The sequence below is a fragment of the Pseudorca crassidens genome, chromosome 14 (assembly GCF_039906515.1).
Source record: "Pseudorca crassidens isolate mPseCra1 chromosome 14, mPseCra1.hap1, whole genome shotgun sequence".
NCBI lineage: Eukaryota > Metazoa > Chordata > Mammalia > Artiodactyla > Delphinidae > Pseudorca > Pseudorca crassidens.
Window position 1 is genome coordinate 21,088,672 of NC_090309.1, and position 14,587 is coordinate 21,103,258.

The 14,587-nt window shown below is 42.4% G+C and overlaps 1 pseudogene; it reads left to right on the forward strand.

Annotated features, from left to right (window-relative positions):
- The first annotated feature begins 978 nt into the window (after window positions 1-978).
- On the forward strand, window positions 979-3,165 carry LOC137205795 (lithostathine-like; annotated as a pseudogene).
- Window positions 3,166-14,587: the final 11,422 nt, after the last annotated feature.

Genomic DNA, 14,587 nt, shown 5'->3' on the forward strand with positions numbered 1-14,587 from the left:
ATTATCCATCAGGGAAGTTACATCTCTCAAGAAGACCAGCAAGGCAAGTTTCTGCAACTCATTTTCCTTAAGATTTTGTCTCATCTATAGACTTGTGAGATTATTCTGAATTTTCCTTAAAACTAGCTACCATGTATAAAAGGCAAAGTTCTTCTCTGCCTTTATCTATGTGTGGTACTTGTCATTCCCCTACTCACCTCCACTTAACATCCAACATTTATTTAATTCTACTGCACAGTTAGAAAGAAATACATGTGTATGCCTACAGGAGTGAGCATTTGTGGCATCAACCGGAAGAACTACTCCAGGAGATGTGCTCTTTAAAAGTTAATACCTCATTTTGTGCCACAGTTGTCTAACAGGGAAGAGTCAGGGAAAGAAAAAATTTCACCTGTTCCTGGCAAAAATGCTGACTTGATAATGAGAAAAAGGCAATATCTGTGGCAATTCCCAGGCTGTGCAAGGAAGAGACTCCTCCCCATGACAGGATCTCCTTGAACCAAAGCCAGGCTCCTCCCATGACCCCTGTCATGGCTCCACTTTCCTGTTATTCATTACAGTGCCCCTCCTTCAAATCCTCTTATAAAAGCCCAGTCCTTTCTACCCTGACAAACCAGTGCAGATCCCTGCAAGACAGGTAAGTGGGAGCTGAGAGAAGATGAGACCCCTGGCAGGGGTTTCACCTCACACATTTCAGAGAAGGTATACAAGGATCCCTGTCCTCAGAGAACACAGGAGCACTGAGACAAGGCAAAGGCAGTCCCAGGAGGTCTCAGGTGTAGTAGGGTATATAGATTTTCCAATTCTTTCAAGAAATATAGAAGGGGATGGATGCCATCAAGATAGATTTATTCTGAGGGGTCTAGACAGAGGAAGAGACAAGAGGTACAACAGGGGGTTTCTCATGCCCTCTCTCTGACCACCCTTTAGTTCTCTGGTTGCCTCTGCACATCACAGACAAAATCATGCCTTCCATGGATGCTGCGCTCTTGCCTAATGTTCCTGTCTCAGGTCCAAGGTGAGATTTCTCTGCCTCTAGCACTGGGTTCCCAGTGTTTATTCAGGGCCAAGAAGAGGAGGAAAGCTCCTGTGTACCTCCCGTGGTAATGGTACATCCCCACACGACAACACTGCCTGCAATTCCTGCATCATCATCCTTCCTTCAGGGTAACTAGTGGTGGGAGGCACTACATCGGTCCAGTAACAGTGGGATGAGATGATTTCCATTTTCTCATTAGATTCTAATTCATGTGGGTAGATTAAGGAGAGTAAGCATAGAGTGTCATTAATGAGATGAGTAGGAAAATGATTGGAGGATCCAGTGTAAGAATAGTCAGCCCAGAGGAGGAGAAGCCTTGGACTTTTGAATAAAAGAGAATAGTAAGAGCAAAAGAGATTATCTCTCAATTAGTAACTTTCGTTCAAAATTAAAAAAAAAAAATCCTGGAAGTGTTGGCACTGGTGACAGGCAGTCAGGAGTTTGGTGTCACTGCCCAAAGCACTGGCCTCATAGATGTTACCCAAGGTCACCTCCCCACTCCAATCCCCTCTCTCCATTTCACCCCATACCTCTCCTCTATTTCTTCCTCCCCAGGGGAAGACTCCCAGAACAAACTTCCTTTTGCACGGATCAGATGACCCAAAGGCTCCATGGCCTATGTGTCCTACTGCTATGCCTTGTTTATAGCACCCAAAACCTGGATGGTTGCAGACCTGAGTGCTGGGATTTGCAATTAGGGGTGATAGTGAAAAGCAAATTACAGACCAGATTGTGGGGCATGAGCAGTCTCATTATCTAGAGCTTCTTGAGCATGAGAATGAGCACCTCATCTTTTGCAAACACACCCCTTCTCACCTACCTCAGCTCTGCTTTTCCCCCAGCATGAGGCATCTCAAGATCCTTCTCAGTGTCTCCCTTCTCCACACAGATGACCTGCCAGAAGAGGCCCTCAGGCCACTTTGTGTCTGTGCTCAGTGGGCCTGAGGGATCCTTCGTGCCCTCCTGGCCAAGAACAATTTGAAACTCCTCTCAGACGTCTGGATTGGGCTCCATGACCCCACAGAGGTACACTTACATCCTCTTTAATCTGTTACCTCCCAAGATGCTATGGCCACCCAGGCCCCTCCCTGTCCCCTGTGCCTGCCAAGTAAATATCCTAGAAACCCCTGGAGCTCAGGGGATAATTGGGAAAAAATGGAGAGCCTTGAGACAAGCTGAAGAGCTGAGTTATGTGCAGGTCTCCAGGTAAAGTTAATCTGCCTCTTGTCAAACTTTTTACATGATTCACACATTATGCCTTGTAATTCAGTTCTCTATGATTCCCTGAGTCTGCACATACTGTGCTTAGTGAGTCCTAAATAAAGATTTAGGACTGACGCAATTTTCCCTTATAAAACTGATGCTATCTTCGAGGTTTAGATGTTAATCACAAATGTACCACTAAGTGTAGTTCAGATAGTGACATGTTACTCTGAGAGGTTCCATTGGTCTTTGTGATCATTCATTTTGGAATGTGCCAATAGATTTAGGGAGAGTTTCCCAGAGGAGAGCTGTGGCGACACCACATGGAAGAGAAGAGCAAATTCCGTGATGCTGGGGAGGGGATCAGGCATTCCAGATGAGGGAATCAGGCCAGGAGAACTCTAAAGGCCTTTCCACCTCACCTGACTCCATCCTCTGCTCTATAAGGCTCTGAGCCCAATGCCAGTGGATGGGAGTGGAGTAGTACTGATGTGCTCAATTAAGTTGCCTGGAAGAGAAATCCAGCCACCATCTCAAACCCTGGCTACTGTGGAAGCCTGTCAAAAAGCACAGGTAAGAAACAGAAGAGGTCACTTCTTTCCAGCCTTTTCCCTCGCCTCATCCCCCATTTCTGGGTCTGGTTTTCAGAGAATCCTCCTGGGCTGGAACTGTAATACTGGCTTGTCTGTTCCCATCCCCTCTCTTCTCTCCTTTCTTTCTGTCTCTTTACCTGGGGTGGGACCCTGATGAAGATGAAGGAGAGCATTTGAGTCCTAGGCCAGAATCTGGGATATATCTCCATTGGATTCTCAAGCTCCACCAGCCCCATTCACTTGAGTTCTTCTGTCACTTTAGGGTATCTGAAGTGGAGAGTTTATAACTGTTATATGAACTTATCCTATGTCTGCAAGTTCAAGGACTAGGTCAGAAGGGAAGTCAGCAGTCTGAGTCTGGTGTGTAGTTCATCGTGGACTTGGAACCAAGTGTGAAGACCCATCCCAGAAGGGGATATTCTCCCCACACCCCCAATCTAACCACCTTATTTTGACATTTCCTCCCCTCCAACCTCATATCAGGCTCTTTTCTATGTTCTATAACCTGAGTTTTCAAGGTACTATAATAAAAATTTTAGTTTTTCATTGCTTGTCTTCTCTGCTTCATTCTCATAGACAAACTCTGGGGAGGAAGTCGGTGAGTGAGGGGAATTGGTGGGTCAATCTATGCCCAATTTCACTCAGGTCCCTGGGGAAATAACTAAATATATATATATATATATATATATATATATATATATATATATTTCTCTTGGCATATTTGTGGTGAGGTATGTCAGCACTGCTTCTGTAGGATGTGGGTTGTGTACATATAAAGACATTGCTCTCCCACACACTCTACTGCACAAAAATTCCTAGACAAGGTCTCTGATGGTATGAGGCAACCATTTTAGGAACTGATGATGTTTAGAACAGTATTTCCTAAACTATCCGTGTAAAAGATAATGATAAGATTTTATTAGCATTCATAAAATAGAAATAAAATCAAGAAATTCAAAAATTAAATGGATAAAACATATATTTGAAATGCATATATAATTGTTTTGTTATTAGTTTTGACAGAAAAAAGGTAATCTTTCTAATTGTTGTACAATTTCAGCTTCTATACTTCCCTTGCCATGGTCGATTGGCATGAGTCCATTTAACTACATGTTGCCCTGTCCCTAGAAGGCACTTGGGAGAACAAACCCCAGAAGGTCCTCTTAAAACACTCTGACTCCATTCAGGACTGGATTTGTGCAACTTATTGTCTGGCAGGATTTCTCTTAACTTATTTTTTTCCATGGAAGCAACCTAAATGTCCATCAACAGATGAATGGATAAAGAAGATGTGGCACATATATACAATGGAATATTACTCAGCCATAAAAAGGAATGAAATTGAGTTTTTTGTAGTGAGGTGGATGGACCTAGAATCTGTCATACAGAGTGAAATAAGTCAGAAAGAGAAAAACAAACACCATATGCTAACACATATATACGGAAATTTAAAAAGCGGTACTGATGAACATAGTGGCCAGGCAGGAATAAAGACAGAGGCTTAGATAATGGACTTGAGAGCACGGGTGGGGAAGGGGAAGCTGGGATGAAGAGTAGCATTGACATATATACACTACCAAATGTAAAATGGATGGCTAGTGAGAAGCTGCTGCATAGTACAGGGAGATCAGCTTGGTGTTTTGTGACGACCTAGAGAGATGGGATATGGAGGGTAGAAAGGAGGCTCAAGAGGGAAGGGATATAAGGATATATGTATACATATAGCTGATTCACTTTGTTGTACAGCAGAAACTAACACAACATTGTAAAACATTTATACTCTAATAAAGATGTGATTAAAGACCTAAATGTAAGGCCAGACACTATAAAACTCTTAGAGGAAAACATAGGCAGAACACTCTATGACATAAATCACAGCAAGATACTTTTTGACCCACCTCCTAGAGTAAGGGAAGTAAAAAAAAATATATAGAAATGGAACCTAATGAAGCTTTTGCACAGCAAAGGAAACCATAAACAAGATGAAGGGACAACACTCAGAATGGGAGAAAATATTTGCAAATGAAGCAACTGACAAAGGATTAGTCTCCAAAATATACAAACATTTTCTGTATTTAAAAAATGATGCTTTTTTAGTCTGTCATACAGAGTGAAGTAAGTCAGAAAGAGAAAGACAAATACCGTATGCTAACACACATACATGGAATTTAAGGAAAAAAAATGTCATGAAGAACCTAGGAGTAAGACAGGAATAAAGACACAGACCTACTGGAGAACGGACTTGAGGGTATGGGGAGGGGGAAGGGTGAGCTGTGACAGGGCGAGAGAGAGAGAGAGGCATGGGTAAAGTAGATAGCTAGTGGGAAGCAGCCGCAGGGCACAGGGATATCGGCTTGGTGCTTTGTGACCGCCTGGAGGGGTGGGATAGGGAGGGTGGGAGGGAGGGAGACGCAAGAGGGAAGAGATATGGGGACATATGTATATGTATTACTGATTCACTTTGTTATAAAGCAGAAACTAACACACCATTGTAAAGCAATTATACCCCAATAAAGATGTTAAAAAAAAAAAAAAGAATAAAATTACAAAAAGTGACATTAGCAGCCACTCTAGAAGAAGTACACAGCCTCTGTAGAAATACAAGTAAATTCGCTCTTTTTCCTTAAAGGAGCATTCAAGTGCATTTTGTTCATTTTTACAGTAATGAAAGAGAGTGCCCTTCAGTCAATTTTCAGGACCTGGTACAAATTATTATATTTTCTCCCTTTAAATGTCAAGGGCAAAAAGTGGAGGGCTCCCCCGCCACCCAGAGCCAAGCGCCTGGGCCAGCAGTGGGAGCTGAAGGATCCCCTGTGCTCAGAACACAGGGGCGCCCCGCGAGGCCCCGGGTCCGTGAGGCCCCGGGGTCGCGAGGCCCCGGGCGGGTCCGCGAGGCCCCGGCCTGGCGCGCGCAGGACCTCGTGCCCAGAGGTTCCGACGCCCCACGAACCGTCCCACACCCCGATGCCAACGGTTGCCTCAGCGCCGTAAGTTTCACGTCTGCTGACTTCGGGGCCTCCCAGAAGCCAAAGCCCGTCGAAGGTCCGACCCCGCTGACCCGCGAGCATGGACAGCTACCTGAGCATGTACCTGGGCACGGCCAAGGCCACGCAGCCAGCCCACGCCCGGAAGCGCCGGTCCCCATGGTTCCCATGGACCGGGCCGCCCGCGGCACCTGCCTCCTGATGGGCCGGGACGGGCGCCCAATCCTGTGCTACCGCCGCCACCGCCGCCAGGATCGCGGGCTCTGGTTCCGCAGCAGGCAGCCGCTCCCCGCCGTCCTGCGCAGCTGGAAGTACTACCTGGTCCGCGGGTCCTCGGCGCCCCAGGGCTGGACACGCCTTCCCAGCGGGCCGCCCCTCCGCACCTCCTCGGGGCTGGGGTTTTCCGGCCATGGCAACGGTTTCACGATGAGGTCCCAGTGGAACGCCCGCCTCTCCTGCCACACGCAGAGCCTGGTGGACATCCGTACCGCCCCCCATTGAAAGCATAAGCAGCTTGTCCACGTGTCCGCCCAGCCAGGAGTCCCCGGACACCTGTGCCAAGGAGACCGCGCGCTGAGGGCCCTCAGCCGATGCGAGGAAGGACAAAGGCGGCTCGACGGGCCTCTTAGGTCTGAGAGCCCCGAGCCCAGGCTGTCGGCCTTCCGGCCCGTGATGAGGAATGGAGTGGTCCCTGTCTTTGTGCCCAGGCCGGGGCCTTTGAGAAGAAGCATCTGCTCCAGGTGCAAGCGCCTCCGAGAAGAGGACACTGAGCCCCGGCCTGACCAGCAGCCCTGCCTGAGACTTCCCTGTCTGCCGCCCACCCTGCTGTGAGCCCCCACCCCCACCCCCCACCCGCCCAGGGCACAGTCACAGAGCCTCGCTGGAGAGATGGGGGCGGATCAGCACTCCCGGGTTTGGGCCTCCTGCAGCCTGACATCCCCCTTGAGTCCTGAGAGCCAAGGCCACCTCCTCCTGACACTCAAACTCACATTTCTTTTACCCAGCTGACCCCTGCCCTACCCCACCCCTGCCTGAGTCACTGGCACGGACCACCAGGCCAGCTCCCTCCACTCCAGCCAGGAGCTGCCAAGCCCCAGAGCCACCTCTCCTACCTGCAGAGTCTGCCCCGAGGAAGCACTGCTGACGTCCAGGCCTGCACTCCCTCCTGCCCACCCACCCTTGCTGCCTTTGCCCCTGAGAAGACCCTTCTCGGAGGACCCTTCTCAGGAAGGCGTGCTTCCTGAGAAGGAAGGCGTGCCTATTGCCCACTTCATATGGTTTAAAGGTTGTTCTTATTTTAAATAATACTAAAATAGCTTCATTATCCTAAAAAAAAAAAAGTTTCTCAGAATACTACTTCCATCCAAATCACTGTTCAAGAATACATGTTTTTTAGTACTTAAAAAAAAAATGATGCTTTTTTGAAGAAGTTCCCCTCACCTAACTGATGGCAAGACCCAGACTTTTCATGCATCTGCATATTTCAAGACCACTAATCTACCTTCTCCCCTTATCATCATCCCACCCTCGCCACAAGCTTCCATTTTGGAAAAAATGGTTTTGGTCAGATTTTCCATAATCTGGAAAAAAACATTTATTCTATGAGAACACTGACAAAATTTTCCATATGGGCCAAGAACACTACAGTCTTGCCATGTAAGGGTATTGCTTCTTAAATAAAGAGATGAAAAGAATCGTGTCTTTTTCTTTTAATGTTTGTTAAATGTCATTTGTTCTTTCTATGATTGACTGCCTTGACTAAATATTCCTTCAGCATTTTTGATGGAAACACCAAACATCAGTTTCAATGAATTTATGATTGCACAATGTCAGACGTTTTGATTTTCTTCCCTGTTTAAAGTCACAACATGGGTTTGAAAATTTCACAGTAATTGTGCTTGTGTCAGTTTCTATTTTAGTTGAGTTCTCCCTTTGATGGCAGGTGAGCCACTCCAGCTGTGGGGACCAGATCCTATCCTTCCTGTTGGAGAACCCATTGTGTTAGATATGACATTTGAAGTTGAAAGTAAGAAAAATCCCAGAATGATTTGGCTCAAAAATTTAAGGTATTTACTGGACCACATTACTGAAAAATCTAGCAGTGAGGAAGGCTTTGAGCTCAGTTTGACCAGGGCTCAAGTGTCATTTCTCTTGGGTTCTCCTGTCTACATTCTCTTTTATCTGTATCCTTTATTCCTCTACTGGCTTCCTTCTTTTCATAGCTCAAGAGAGTTGCCAGCAGCAGCTGGGGCTACTGTTTCCTTAACAATATCAGTAGAACATATATTATTTCCTCAACTGATAAAAGAATAATACTGACTTCCTCCTGCCTTTTTAGACAAAACTGAGCATATCACTATGGTCAGGAAAATGTCATGGGCTGTTGCTCGAAGCCTGAATTACTGTGCATCTTTGAACCATAATTAGAGCAAAGTGGATATAGTATTACATGAGTTATAAACTCTCCAGGATCTTAGAGTGTGATCACTATCAACAAACCTCAGGAAGGGGTCTCAGAAGCATGGAGGGAGTGGATTTTCTTAGTGGACCACCTGAGCTCTTAGAGAAAGGGGAAAAGAGAATAATGAAAAGGGTAGGTTCCCAGGGATTTTCAGCACACACACATTCAGACAATTGGAGATAGGTAAGACTAGACATAATAATTAACTGGAATTAAAGAATGTAAAAAATGATATAATCCTACTTTTTTGGTTGATTATCAGCAATTACCATATTTCCTCCATCAAAAGACTAAACATACAGGTATGTCCAGTGAGGGGAAGCGTCCCAAATTTGCAGACTCCAAGTCAAGGATCAGTCACTTTCTTATAGTCAGTTTGTTATTGACAAGTGACATCATAAAATATCACTCTTCTCATTTTTCCTCATACCTTTGGTCGAAGCTTTTCAGTTCTCTTTGCCAGCTTATATTGTGAATTCTCCTTTGGTTTCCTATCCCATAGATCATCATGTAAATATTCTCTGGTTATTCTCAGCCTCCCTTTGAAAGTAATCAGTCCCTCTGATACTGAAGGTTTAGATGACATTATTTTTCAAACCTAAGCTGGTGATGCTATATATTTTCAAAAAGTGAGTAAGTCATTTGGTGATGATAAAATAAAAATTCTGCCTTCTCCTGAGAGCAATGAAAGGACAGAGAATTAGGAAGACACTTGGAAAAATTTGTGATATTGTCACTTACTAAATCTTTTGAAAAGTTTTCTCTTTAATCAGGTTTAGACTGGATATCAATGTATTGCTGCTTTTCTAAGGATGTGCTAAACACTGTCATATGTAGTTTACCTGGAACTTGAATAAGGCCACTTGGTATTCATATTCTGGGTCTCTAAGCCAACTGGTTACTTCGAGAATATGGGAAATTAGTAACTAGTTCTTCGCTGCCAGCCTTTTCACAGAAAGAAGTACTTCCTGATTTTCTTAAAATGAAAACAACAACACCATTGCAAACAATCCTGAGCATTTTTAACTATTAATTTACAAGAGTTTTTATTCCTATCTTTCCTAAAATGAAAATAATAATAATACAGACAGTCAACAAGCCAGATAAGTTTAAGAAATTGTGGCACACTATTGAATTGAATATTAGCCATTATAAATTACATAGAAATATTTAATTTTGTAAAATTATAAAATGTGTACGTGGGAGGAGGTGGAGGCAATGAAGGAACTCCTTTTCCACCCCCTCATTCACTGTCCAGCTTGAGTGGTTTTGCCAGAGTAGATGAGGAAGATTTGTTGTAACGTAACCAGAGGAAAGGGTAGAGGCAAAATTAAAGCCTATGAAGTGAGCAGAACAAAGCCAGGACACTGAGAAGGGACAAAGGTGATGTGGGCTCAGAGAGATTCCCAGAATGGGGAGAGGCCCTTCCAGGCATAGGCTAGAACTGTCCAAGGTCAGGTGTCCTCTCCACAATCAGTCCCACTTTCCTTTAGGCAAAGGTGGAGTTTTATCATTCTATGAATGCTCCCAGGTGCCCAATTCTCGTGTCCTTAAGAGTTGGAGAGAGTGAGAAAAGATCTTCCAGGAAAGGCTGCAAAAGGGAAGCAAAGAGGTAGTCCAGAAAGGATGAAGGAGATCAGGCCTCCTGCTGTTACCAAGCATAAGTTTACATGCCTGATGCACAATGAAGTCAAATAAACCAAAACATTGGAGTTTGGAGCAGAGATAGGTTTATTGAAGGGCCATGCAAGGAGAATGGGTGGCTCATGCTTCCCCAAATCCCTAACTTTCCAAAGGGTTTCAGCAAAGCATTTTTAAAGGCAAGGTGAGGAAGGGACGTGGTTGGTAGTTGCAAACTTCTTGGTGTGGGAATCCTTTGTTCTGGCAACTGTCCTCATAGGTCAGGTCACAATGTTCCTGTAAACCTCCAACAAGACAAATGTTATTCTCTATTCTGCAACTTTTTATCTGTGTATGAATGGAAGAGTGTTATATGCTTAAAGGTCAGAGCCTTGAGAATGGGCTATCCTGAATATTTCAGGCTATAGGCAACATTCTTTTTTTTTTAATTTTTGAATTTTATTGTATTTTTTTATAGTGCAGCTTCTTATTAGTAATCCATTTTATACATATTAGTGTATATATGTCAATCCCAATCTCCCAATTCATCACACCACCCACCCACCCCCACCCCTTTCCCCCCTTGGTGTCCATACATTTACTCTCTACATCTGGGTCTCTATTTCTGCCCTGAAAACTAGTTCATATGTATCATTTTTCTAGGTTCCACATATATGCGTTAATATACAATATTTGTTTTTCTCTTCCTGACTTACTTTACTCAGTATGACAGTCTCTAGATCCATCCATGTGTCTACAAATGACCCAATTTCATTCCTTTTTAAGGCTGAGTAATATTCCACTGTATATATGTACCACTTCTTTAACCATTCATCTGTCGATAGGCATTTAGGTTGCTTCCGTGACCTGGCTATTGTAAATAGTGCTGCAATGAACATTGGGGTGCATGTGTCTTTTTGAATTATGGTTTTCTCTGAGTATATGTCCAGCAGTGAGATTGCTGGGTCATATGGTAGTTCTATTTGTAGTTTTCTAAGGAACCTCCATACTGTGCTCCATAGTGGCTGTATCAATTTACATTCCCACCAACAGGTTAAGAGAGTTCCCTTTTCTCCACACGCTGTCCAGCATTTGTTGTTTGTAGATTGTTCTGATGATGCCCATTCTAACTGGTGTGAGGTGATACCTCATTGTAGTTTGATTTGCATTTCTCTAATGATTAATGATGTTGAACAGCTTTTCATGTGCTTCTTGCCCACCTGTAGGTATTCTTTGGAGAAATGTCTATTTAGGTCTTTGGCCCATTTTTAATTTTTATTTATTTATTTTTTTTGCGGAACGTGGGCCTCTCACTGCTGTGGCCTCTCCCGTTGTGGAGCACAGGCTCTGGACGCACAGGCTCAGTGGCCATGGCTCACGGGCCCAGCCACTCTGCGGCATGTGGGATCTTCCCAGACCGGGGCATGAACCTGTGTCCCCTGCATCAGCAGGCGGACTCTCAACCACTGCACCACCCTTCGGCCCATTTTTGGATTGGGTTTTTTGTTTTTTGGATATTGAGCTGCATGAGCTGTTTATATATTTTGGAGATTAATCCTTTGTCCATTGATTGGTTTGCAAATATTTTCTCCCATTTGAGGGTTGTCTTTTCGTCTTGTTTGTAGTTTCCTTTGCTGTGCAAAAACTTTTAAGTTTCATTAGGTCCCATATGTTTACTTTTGTTTTTATTTCCATTACTCTAGGAGGTGGATCGAAAAACATCTTGCTGTGATTTATGTCACACAGTGTTCTTCCTATGTTTTCCTCTAAGAGTTTTATAGTGTCTGGACTTATATTTAGGTCTCTAATCCATTTTGAGTTTATTTTTGTGTATGGTGTTAGGGAGTATTCTAATTTCATTGCTTTACATGTAGCTGTACAGTTTTCCCAGCACTATTTATTGAAGGGACTGTCTTTTCTCCATTGTATATCCTTGTCTCCTTTGTCATAGATTAGTTGACCATAGGTGTGTGGGTTTATCTCTGGGTTATCTATCCTGTTCCATTGATCTATATTTCTGTTTTTGTGCCAGTACCATATTGTCCTTATTACTGTACCTTTGTAGTATAGTCTGAAGTCCGGGAGTCTGATTCCTCCAGCTCCGTTTTTTTCCCTCAGCACTGCTTTGGCTATTTGGGGTCTTTTGTGTCTCCATACACATTTTAAGATTTTTTTGTTCTAGTTCTGTAAAAAATGCCATTGGTAATTTGACAGGGATTGCATTGAATCTGTAGATCGCTTTGGGTAGTATAGTCATTTTCACAATATTGATTCTTCCAATCCAAGAACATGGGATATCTTTCCATCTGTTAGTATCCTCTTTAATTTCTTTCATCAGTGTCTTATAGGTTTCTGCATACAGGTTTTTTTGTCTCCCTAGGTAGGTTTATTCCTAGGTACCTTATTATTATTGTTGCAATGGTAAATGGGGATGTTTCCTTCATTTCTCTTTCAGATTTTTCATCATTAGTGTATAGGAATGCAAGAGATTTCTGTGCATTAATTTTGTATCCTGCTACTGTACCAAATTCATTGATTAGCTCTAGTAGTTTCCTGGTGACATCTTTAGGATTCTCTATGTATAGTGTCATGTCATCTGCAAACAGTGAGAGTATGACTTCTTTTCTAATTTGTATTCCTTTTATTTCTTTATCTTCTCTAATTGACATGGTTATGACTTCCAAAACTATGTTAAATAATAGTGGTAAGAGTGGGAATCCTTGTCTTGTTCCTGATCGTAGAGGAAATGCTTTCAGTTTTTCACCATTTAGAATGATGTTTGCTGTGGGCTTCTCATATATGGCCTTTATTATGTTGAGGTAGTTTCCCTCTATGCCCACTTTCTGGAGAGTTTTTATCATAAATGGGTGTTGAATTTTGTCAAAAGCTTTTTTTTACACCTATTGAGATGCTCATATGGTTTTCTTCTTCAATTTGTTAATATGGTGTATCACATTGATTGATTTGCATATATTGAAGAATTCTTACATCCCTGGGATAAATCCTACTTGATCATGATGTATTATCTTTTTAATGTGTTGTTGGATTCTGTTTTCTAGTATTTTGTTGAGGATTTTTGCATCTATATTCATTAGTGATATTGGTCTGTAATTTTCTTTGTTTGTATTATCTTTGTTGGTTTTGGTATCAGGGTGATGGTGGCCTCATAGAATGAGTTTGGGAGTGTTCCTTCCTCTGCAAATTTTTGGAAGAGTTTGGGAAGGATGGGTGTTAGCTCTTCTCTAAATGTTTGATAGAATTCACCTGTGAAGCCATCTGGCCCTGGACTTTTGTTTGTTGGAAGATTTTTAATCACAGTTTCAATTTCATTACTTGGGATTGGTCTGTTCACATTTTCTATTTCTTCCTGGTTCAGTCTTGGAAGGTTATACCTTTCTAAGAATTTGTCCATTTCTTCCAGGTTGTCCATTTTATTGGCATAGAGTTGCTTGTAGTAGTCTCTTAGGATGCCTTGTATTTCTGCGGTGTCTGTGGTAGCTTCTCCTTTTTCATTTCTAAATTTAACAATTTGCGTCCTCTCCCTCTTTTTCTTGATGAGTTGGGATAATGGTTTATCAATTTTGTTTATCTTCTCAAAGAACCAGCTTTTAGTTTTATTGAACATGGCTATTTTTTTCTTTGTTTCTATTTCATTTATTTCTGCTCTGATATTTATGATTTCTTTCCTTCTACTAACTTTGGGTTTTGTTTGTCCTTCTTTCTCTACTTCCTTTAGGTGTAAGTTTAGATTGTTTATTTGAGATTTTTGTTGCTTCTTGAGGTAGGCTTGTATTGCTATAAACATCCCTCTTAGAACTGCTTTTGCTGCATCCCATAGGTTTTAGATCTTTGTGTTTTCATTGACATTTGTCTCTAGGTACTTTTTGATTTCCTCTTTGATTTCTTCAGTGATCTGTTGGTTATTTAGCAATGTATTGTTTAGCCTCTATGTGTTTGTGTTTTTTTACATTTGTTCACTGTAGTTGATTTCTAATCTCATAGTGTTGTGGTCAGAAAAGATGCTTGATATGATTTTAATTTTCTTAAATTTACTGAGGCTTGATTTGTGACCCAAGATGTGATCTATCCTGGAGAATGTTCCATGTGCTCCTGAGAAGAAAGTGTAATCTGCTGTTTTTGAATGGAATGTCCTATAAATATCAATTAAATCTTTCTGGTTTATTGTGTCATTTAAAGCTTGTGTTTCCTTATTAATTTTCTGTTTGGATGGTCTGTCCATTGGTGTAAGTTAAGTCTTAAAGTCCCCCCCGTATTATTGTGTTACTGTCGATATCCTTTTATAGCTGTTAGAAGTTCCCTTATTTATTGAGGTGTCCCTATGTTGGGTGCATATATATTTATAATTGTTATATCTTCTTCTTGTATTGATCACTTGATCATTAGGTAGTGTCCTTCCTTGACTCATGTAACATTCTTTATTTTAAAATCTATTTTATCTGATATGAGTATTGCTACTCCAGCTTTCTTTTGATTTCCATTTGCATGGAATATCTTCCTCCCCCACCATTTTCAGTCTGTATGTGTCCCTAGGTCTGAAGTGGTTCTCTTGTATGCAGCATATATATGGGTCTTGTTTCTGTATCCATTCAGCAAGCCTGTGTCTTTTTGTTGGAGCATTTAATCCATTCACGTTTAAGGTAATTATTGATATGTATGTTCCTATTAC